Source organism: Cyclospora cayetanensis, unplaced genomic scaffold (genome assembly GCF_002999335.1).
Source record: "Cyclospora cayetanensis isolate NF1_C8 unplaced genomic scaffold, CcayRef3 CcayRef3_contig_222, whole genome shotgun sequence".
Lineage (NCBI taxonomy): Eukaryota > Apicomplexa > Conoidasida > Eucoccidiorida > Eimeriidae > Cyclospora > Cyclospora cayetanensis.
Window position 1 is genome coordinate 34,835 of NW_020312173.1, and position 9,315 is coordinate 44,149.

The following is a 9,315-nucleotide window of genomic DNA, read 5'->3' on the forward strand; positions in this document are numbered from 1 at the left end:
AGGCAAAGCTCGCAAATAAATCTTATTGTCACGCGGCCATCTATGTGGTCTGGCTAATTATTTCAGGGCGTATACCTGGTAGGGCCTCTTCCTTGTGACTTTATTGAGAGGCTATTCTGGCTTAGTAGACATCAGCTATCATGGTATTATTTATTGGATACGCTGCATGGAGATGTGAAGCGCCACTGGTGTGACCTGCCAGTGCTGCTGCGAGAGGGGTTCGCTGGAGGCGCGTGACCTCACCTCCAGGACCTACTCAGAAACTGCAGCAAACCAGGCATACGATGCCCTTGCCCAGCAGGCTACTCTCATGTCGACGGCGGAGGCGGTAGCCTTACCACAACCGCCTTCTGAGTGCTACAAGTCATTCCTGAAGCCGAAGCGCGTCTCTATTACGAGCGGCACTAAAGCAGCCGCCCTCCGCATTGCAAGCTCTAGTCCGCATTGCAGTCCTGGATTCTCTCCTCACGACACCTGTTCCTGTAATAGACAAGGCGGATCCGCTTCCTGAGCCCTGCAGGGGTTTTTCGTTTTCTATATTCGTCGAGCATCAGTGTACTCTCGGTTCAACAGTCTCAACTATTGAGCCCCCCCACTTTGCCGCACACTTGCCGGTGGTAGGCTAGGCCGACAAAGCGTCTGTGCGGCCTATTGCACTGGAAAATACACATATTCAGGTGTTTGATTATACTGAGCTTAAGCGTAGGAACTGCCGTCGCAGGTGCTGATAGCCTGTCGAGCCAAAAGGCATCTTTTTCCTGGCTGCCGTGCAAGGGTGCTGCCTCCCAACCGTCCTGTTGACTACCGAATATACGTACCGGCAAGACTACAAACCTCCCTGTTGATAATGCCGGACGCCACAGTGCGATTGCTGCACACTGCCCTTGAAATGCTGGGCGCCCCCCTAAGTTTTTCGACGCTTTCCATAGAAACCGGTCTTTGCCAGATAAGGTTTGCACCACGAACGGACAGGTAGCAGATTGTTTTCGGTCAGTTATGCGCTTCTTTTAACTTAAGGTGATGTCCTTCGGTATCCAAGGTGCACACGCCTTGTCAAAGACCGATATCAATGCTTTTCTCCAAATTGTGTTGGCCCAAGGAGTACTTTCCCATTTTGACGACATTTGTACATAGAGTCTGGACTTAGTTTCTCACGTGCAGCTGTTTTGGCGATTGCTGAGCACCTCCTGATAAGGTTTCTGTACTACGAATTCAGAAGTTATTTAAGACAACATGCAATTTTAATCTGTTCAAAGCTACTACCGCACGAGATGCAAGTGCAGCAGCTTTGGGGGACTGCCAAGCACGGCGCGTATTCGTGACGCCCGAGTTCGCCGACGTGGCACGGCCGCTTGAAGCATATGACACTACCTGGACTCCGCTGCATACGTCCACTGTGGGGCAACTCAAGAAGTGGCTAGTCAAATATACGTTTCACCCAATTTCCGACTCCACCAGACCTGATCGCCTTGGAGCTACTGCATTAGGCTATGCCTGAGGCTCAGTAGTGGAACGCGACAACGACCGAGCGCTGTTTGACCCAGCTCACGAACTTATTACAGCAGAAGTACTCCATATCCACCCGAAAGGCTCAGACGTAAGTCAGCGCATGAATACGTGGGGATACGTATTCCCGTGTGCAGAGGCTTATCCCACACAAATCACCAGTGACCTACTTCCAGCAGTCGAATACTTCTAATCCACTAATAAAACACATGGAGCATTGGCCCAATTTCCTGGACAAATTCCAGAAGCTCATGATCAACTATCTGAAAGGCACCCTCTACCAGACTGTGGACGCTCTCGCCGGCCATCCGCACTTTGCCTGTGGTGGAGATGGCCTGAACCTGCTCGTCACTGCTTGCATCACTTCCTACGGGTGTATGACCGCCATTACTGCAACCGCTGATGCGCCAGAGCAGCAGAACGGGAATCAGAAAACTCACGTAGCTATTGTGGGGGTGCCAGCTCACTCAGGGGTTCAAGCGGTCCCCTTCTAAGCTCCCTCATCCCAATCGTCGCCGCCTGATCCAGTGTCACAAATCGAGAGACCAAAGCAGGACACCGATATGTCCCCCTGCGCCGGAGTGTTCAAGTGCAGGGACGTGATCCCTCAACACCGGTGAAAGGCAGGCCTTAAACCGCGAGGACTTACCTTCTTTGTCCCTTGATGCTGACCCCATACGAGCTCAAGCTTGGGCTGCTTAATCCAACTGGCCCGACCTCATCGAACCTTCCGAAGTGGTCGAGTGGCACAATGGCGAAGGGGGTCATTCCTACTTTGAATCCAACACAGAAATCACTTCGTCTCAACTCATTCTCTGCGCATTTTCGTATTACATGTGGCACATTTGTGTCCCTCCGCTATCTAGGTTCTATGTGTTGTCCGGAGCCATGACCACGTCATTGCCTGCAAATGCCTTGCTTGCAACCGATGTAGTCACGTTAAGCTAGACCTCATCACAAATATCCCTTTTGGAATCCGCAACACTATGCAAACTTATTCAACTGTTCATGGGGAGTGCTGTGGCGAGCCTGCAAGGTACTTATTCGGAGGCCAGGCAGCGTATATCAGCCACCCCGCATTGCTATCAAACGATTCAGTCACTTTAAGCTAGACTTTATCACGGAATCCTTTCCGCAATGACAACAGTTCAAATCCCGTTCAGAACACTGAGTTATAAGACTACGCAGTCTATTTTGATTATCAAGGCTACTTCAACAGCGAATACGCTTCAATTGGTCGCATCTGGCCCATTTCGATTTCATGGGGTTTCAAAAATCCTTTTTGATCGGGGCCCATGATGTCAATCTGACAAGTGGGAGCGTCTATGCCAGCGTTTGAAAGTTAAGCGGGTGGTGGCACCCTCACTTCACCTTCTAAGGGACGGTGAACAGAATGCATGGACAAATGCTGCGGAGTTTGATTCTTCAATCCGATGAGAGCGAGTGTCAGATCGTGCCTCTCGCTCGTGCGGTCACGTAGAGTACCACCGGTGACCAGTGAGTACCATACTACGGCATCACGAATCAACATGCTTGGGAGCGTCGCACCAACACTCACGCCAATTGACCAGGTTCTATAGGCAACTGTGTGAGCCAACCTAGAGTCATGTTCTTTATGCGAAATGACAGCAAAAGCTTTGAGCTGATTTCGGGCTAGGGAAGTTGAGTTTACTATCGGTGGCGAAGTGTGGTGTAGTACCCCCAAACTCTCGGGTGTGTCCATCTGCTCTAAGCTTGGGTCGTGTTGCTGCGGACCAATTTTGATATTCTAGTGGGTTCGCACGGTTGCCAACAGCGGTGCCTTACCACCGAGACAGGCACCACGATGTTCACCGCATCGCCATGCATGAGAGCTCGATTAGGCGACATTCAAGCGACGTTCCAAGAGCCAGCGGTTGATCAGCTCTACATTCGGGACACCACAAGGCAGGCATCAGCCATCTAAGGAGTGGACTAAACTATTACGGATAAGAGTAAGGGTGACTCCTCTCGGTATCTGCGCAAATGACGCGGCAAGCCAGAGGACCACGCTACCTGGAAACAGACCCAAACTAACAAATTGCCGGCTTTCCTCCGCGCCTGGCAGCGCAACCGACTCAAACGGCCCCGACAGGCAACAGCAGGCTCTGCCAGTTTTCCAGAGGTAAGGGTCATGGGAGGAGAGCAATTGGTTAGATCATCGCAGCCGCTTCACGGACCTACAAAAATTGTTATGGCGAGCAAGCTCTAATGGCGTAAATTTACTTGGACGGCAACTGGAGAGGCAAATCCCGAGGACCCACAATGATCCCTGCAAGATACACGGAGGACGACGCCCTTGAAGGAAACTTGCAGTTTGCCCCGCTGACGGGTAACGCGACGGTCACCAGGGGGCCAGGGCTCCTTGGTAGACGAATGAAAGTGTAGTGCAGGACACTACCTTAGCAAGATTTTAGCAGAGAAATACAGACATAGACAAATACTTGCAAACAGAAAGGGGCTCAAACATACAAACGCTACGCCTTGGCTACAAGTGCGCGACATGGCCTCCGTGGGGCGTAAACGAGAGGCACAATGTATTACCTTCAGGAGCCGGTCTAGTGGATGACTCTGAGGTCTAGAGCTAGAAAACTGATTTTCTCGTGAACGGCACAAAATGCTCCGCCACTTAGTGCTCTCTCCATATCAACAACCTACCTGCAGTAGTGTAAGTGTGCGCCCAACAGACGTCGAATAAAATGCAGCGCTTCCCGACCGCCCACCCAGAATGTAAGCGCGCCTTCTGCAAAGTAGCGCCAGCTAAAAGTAGTAGCCCCCACAATTGAAATCTGTTGTCTCTTGAGCTGCTAGTGGCAGGCAAGCTAGCAGGAGAAATGCTGCCGGACAGTGCGATTTGTTTAAGAGTATAGCAGTGCCATGGTTAAGTCTCACGGCCATAGTCGATGGCATTGCCATTCAGCACAGCATACAGTTTTTCATCGGCTGTTTCAAAGACGTTGCGTAGCCATCAGCTTAGCTGCTCTACCATCTTCATGCAATGCGTTTACCACGCTTATCAAATGCAGATGCGGGTTGCACAAAGCGTTCAATGCTTCTTTGTGTATAGAATGCGGGCTGACATTGCTGCTTTCCTTTAAGGGACACTACCAGCACGGCGATCACTGGCACTGCAGTCAGGGGAGAGCCTTATTAACCTGTGCATTGTGTAGCTGCCCGCAAACATGGATGCACCTGGTGAAGTCCAATAGAAGGCCTGTTTCATTGTTTGGAGTTTGGTGAGTGTGTAAATGTCTGAGCGGCAGATCTAGTAAAAACTGTAATATGCTCGGTACCGAGCCAGGTAGTCATGATTTAACAACCGGGGATCATCCAGAAAAGGTTTCGGTACTAGCTCTCAGCGATTTGAAGGTGTAGCGTAGTCGGTGGACGTTTGGCGGTAGGTGTTTGTCACAACTGTCCATATGGGCTCATGAGCGTTTCACCCTGCTGGATGGTTTGCCAGCTTGTTGAAACGAATGCATATCTCATGAGTGGCATGTAGCAAGTCTGCCTGCCTCATGCACTGCGTTTGATGTACTCGATAGCTTCTTTTCCGTTCTGCCCTCAATTCGCATACCCGGTGGCTTTCCCTCTTATATAAAACAACGCATCTGCTAACAGGTGAACAAGCAGCCAGCGTACCGTAAAGGGATTACTGTTACGCATTCCAGGGCTGGGTAGGTAGGGTATGCCAGACATAGGACGAGGTGTATTCAGTAAGCATCACTTACAGTGATTTTTTAGTTATTTGAGAGAAACTGCACCAGCATTAACTGCTCTACGGCTTGCAAAGGGTACATCTGTGAGGATGAAAAACTGCAGCTAAGCACGAAACAAAAACTTCTGCGCGCCGTTGCATCGAGAACGCTTATCAAGCTTGCATTTTGGGGCTTCGAGGCAGGCACTATCAGGTTGGTGCTCACTCCACTTCCAAAAGTGACAAATACCGACCATATTGCTGACTGCAGAGGCAGTGTCGATTGGGCATGCGACCTTTGGTTACAACAGAGCTCCTATTGTTATAGTAGACGTACTCGCTTGAAGAATTGAGATTTGACGAATGGCGGACAAAGCACTACGGGCCGCGCGTAAGTTGGCTGCAGTCTGATGAAGATTTCGCAGTGCCAAGATCCATTTGCTGTCAGCAAATTGCGAGGCGAGCTCTGTAGAGGTGTACAACAGCGATGGAGGGAGGGAAGGCTTGTGGAGTCAAAGAACAAATGCGAAGCGTGTGTCAGATTTCTGTTAAGAGTGAGCAGAGCTCTCGGCTGCCAAATCGCTTTGTACCGTGCCATAAAACCGATCAGGCGGCTATGGCGGCGTGCCTTTATACCTAGAGGTTCTTTGGAAGAAAGCAAAGTGTTTCTTGATACGCAGGAGGGGCGGTAAAGACCTTAAACGTTTTGCTCTGCCCACCAGAACCACTGACGATCAAAGTCGTTATTCAGGTGCTGTTGAATCACGGGGCAGAAGGTGTAATGTGTAAGACCCTTTTAAGATGATTCCTTCTGCTCCAGGCTGCAGCATTTCCATGGTACGGAACTGGGAGATCTCGAAGTCTAGGCATTCGGTGTCGTTTCAAGATTTTCATCAGGTGACTTTGAATAATTCTAGGGAGGTGCCTATAGAACTACTATTAACAAGCTGTGCCTCCCTCATACGTCAACCCTAAAGCGTTGCCCTGCACAAGAACATGCTATGCGTCTGTGTGTGAAGACTCCCCAGCGGCACGTTTAGGTGCCTAGGCCTCATTGACATGCTGCAGGTATCTTACGCAAAAACAGCATCAATCGCAAACATCGCAGCCTTCCGAAAATCTATAGACAGCCTGTATCTAGTTGAAAACCTATGCGAGTTCTCTTTCGGGAGTTGTTTATGGGTAAGAGCCATCACGCAGCTAATTGCATAGATTCCTGCTCTAGAAGAGTAATTTTTTGCATTGCGCCACACAGATCAAGCAACAGACCGACACTACATACCTGCATGCATTGTATGAACCAGGAATCAGGTGTCACGGAGAGCCGTGCAATCCTTGACAGCAACAGTCTCGATTTTGTGTACCGGCAAGCCCCGACGTCTTCAACCTTCTAGTAAGCATTCTTTCAAAAACATCCGTTTTCATGCTTCCCCTCGATGTTTGTATGAGTGTGTAGTCGACTATGGGCTTACCTATTTAAATCCAGACACATTTTACTTCATGCGAAGAGAATCAGTAAATCTGGTTAAAACAGGGGGCGGATATGTAGACAGTCCATTTTTGTCGACGGCGCCACACACAGTCGGCGTGGCTCGATGCGGAGATCTTCTGGTTAGGAAAAGGAGGTTGCCTTTTGTATGAAATGTCCAGCTTTTAAAGTACTGGAAGGACCCACAATATGGTCTCAGCAGCACAATGCTCTGGCATATCCCAGTTACTTTGCAGCTAGATAGGGTAGTAGGTTACCGGGTATTCCCAACTCGGTTCACCTCATATTCCATCTTAATATGTGCAACCCCTTGTGTATTATGTATAACTGTGGAACCACAGCTCTCTTGATAATTTACACATTGGTATTTGGCGTACGTAATAGATTTTTGAGATCACTGAATGCAACGTGCTTCGTGGCTACTCTATTTATAAGTGGTTGCTTGCATATACATGCTTGGTACCCTTGTGTATTATGTATAACTGTGGAATCACAGCTCTCTTGATAATTTACACATTGGTATTTGGCGTACGTAATAGATTTTTGAGATCACTGAATGCAACGTGCTTCGTGGCTACTCTATTTATAAGTGGTTGCTTGCATATACATGCTTGGTATGACCTGTTGCTTTGCTGCAGTTAAGGACTGTTGAAAATGGCAGGGAAATTTTTTCGACACCCACGCGTACGTATATGGTGCCGAGAGCGAACCGCAGTAATAGAAATGCGAACATCAGTCAGTAAGAGAGCATCTGATCTATTTCATATTTAAATGAAAGAATACCAGTCATGTATCCTCGCAATCGTCATACGAGGAAAATAATCGTAATTGCTCGTTTGATGGTAATTGCTTGAAGTCAGTATGTTGCAGTTTGCAAAGATACTGGCACCAGGCGTCGGTAAGAGCTCGCGCCTGTTTCTATTTGCAGCTGTACCTAATGAGGTCTCTCGACAGGAGCACCTGCGTGCAGGGCAGTAGCCGATGATGGGACAATGGCACCACTGAATTTCTCAAGAACAAATGCTCAAAACAATTCTGCTGCACTTGTTGTTCACAGGAAGGTCAAAGCAAACGCAGTAGAATGCACATGCTTGTGACATTTGAATTCATCTACTTCGTTATGTACATCTTCACATTATGAGGAATTTTTTTTTAAAGTGGCTGTTCGGAGTGCAGCGTGGCTTGTTTACAGATCAGTTACTCTGAATGATTGAAGGTGGAAGCCTAGCTTCACATTAATATTCTGACAAATCCATGGCGCTTGGAGGCAGTTGATTGAGCAGCAAAGAGGTTGTGCACGGAGGTTTAGAGATATGGTGAATGTATCAGGGTATGCTGTGCCAGGAAATACTTCTATCTGTTTTGCTGTACGGTACAATTCTCGGTATGTGAGTTCCTGCTGATAAAAAGCTTGAATACTTTTTCCTGAACAGCATACAAAATAAAATATTACTAGTGCACAATTCACATTATGGAAGATGGAGGACGAGCGCTTTCAATGAAGGCAGCCGATGCACGGTGATTGTTCTCATTGCTGATTTCTAGCATCTCTCTACATGGGTGTCATGCTTTGATCAAGCCGCCTAGTGTGAGCTGTGTGACTCTGAATTTGTCCCATGCATTTGCCCACATTCCACAGTGATGCACAGGCCCTGTCACACACACGATGCACTGATGCACACATGAGTCAACTCCCTGCATTTTTAGAATGTGTTAAAGTTTTATCTAAGTTTCGTAACCTATAGATTCTGCAGGCGTCGCTAGAAGTAGCCAACAACGGCTTTTGAAAAGCTTAAAATGCTGCCATTTCTGGCTGGTAGGCATTGCATGATGTAAGCCGCGCGTTGCCTCTTACATAATTGGTGTGTCGTCCCTATTAGACCTTCCCATTCTGCCATCTAAGCACTAATGCGTGAGTATCTACATAAAAGACATGAGACATTTACCTGCTCAAGCCACTGTGAGTTGGATTAGAGACTAAGTATTTTCCAGACTATAGTACTACTACAATGCACGTTACTGGCATTGATTTGTGTGTGTGTGTGTATGTGTGTCAGTGCATAAAGTTCCAAATGTAGCCCTTCCCTCAGATCTTTGGTGGTGTTTTTACGGGAGTATATTTTGGGGAAGGTGTTTTGGCGACTGGGATTGACCTATGGAAATTTAATACCTTGAAATGCCTCAATCAGAAGTATGCGTTTGTCGTGTTATTCCTGGGCAAGGGCCATGCTAGTCGTCTTTGTATCGTTCCAACTTTATCGAATGTCACTTCCACAGGAGGCCACCCTATGACGCCATACTTGTTATTGCTTGGCGAAGAAACACTCCCCGCATCACTAGTTTGTTTTAAAAAAGTGAACTGCCTAAAGTTTGGGAACAGCAAGCACGTAGCCCGCATCCATTTAATGTAAATAGTGGAATGTGGGCTTTAAAAACATTACCATTCCATGCGACAGCCTAGGTTCGACTACAGACACTAGTGCTTAGTCTGCGCCTGGTGGTTTCTCTTCTGGCTGCTTTGGGTGTATTAGTACACGTAAAGGATTACTAATTTCAAGTAAGGCACCCTTGGAAACAGCCAAAGAGTACTAGGTTTTGTTCATGA

General features: G+C 48.1%; 1 non-coding gene across 1 annotated transcript; it reads right to left on the bottom strand.

The window, feature by feature from the left end:
- Nucleotides 1-8,884: 8,884 nt before the first annotated feature.
- On the bottom strand, nt 8,885-8,992 carry LOC113147437. Its single transcript, XR_003297373.1, has one exon. It is a non-coding gene; the product is annotated as a U6 spliceosomal RNA (small nuclear RNA).
- Nucleotides 8,993-9,315: the final 323 nt, after the last annotated feature.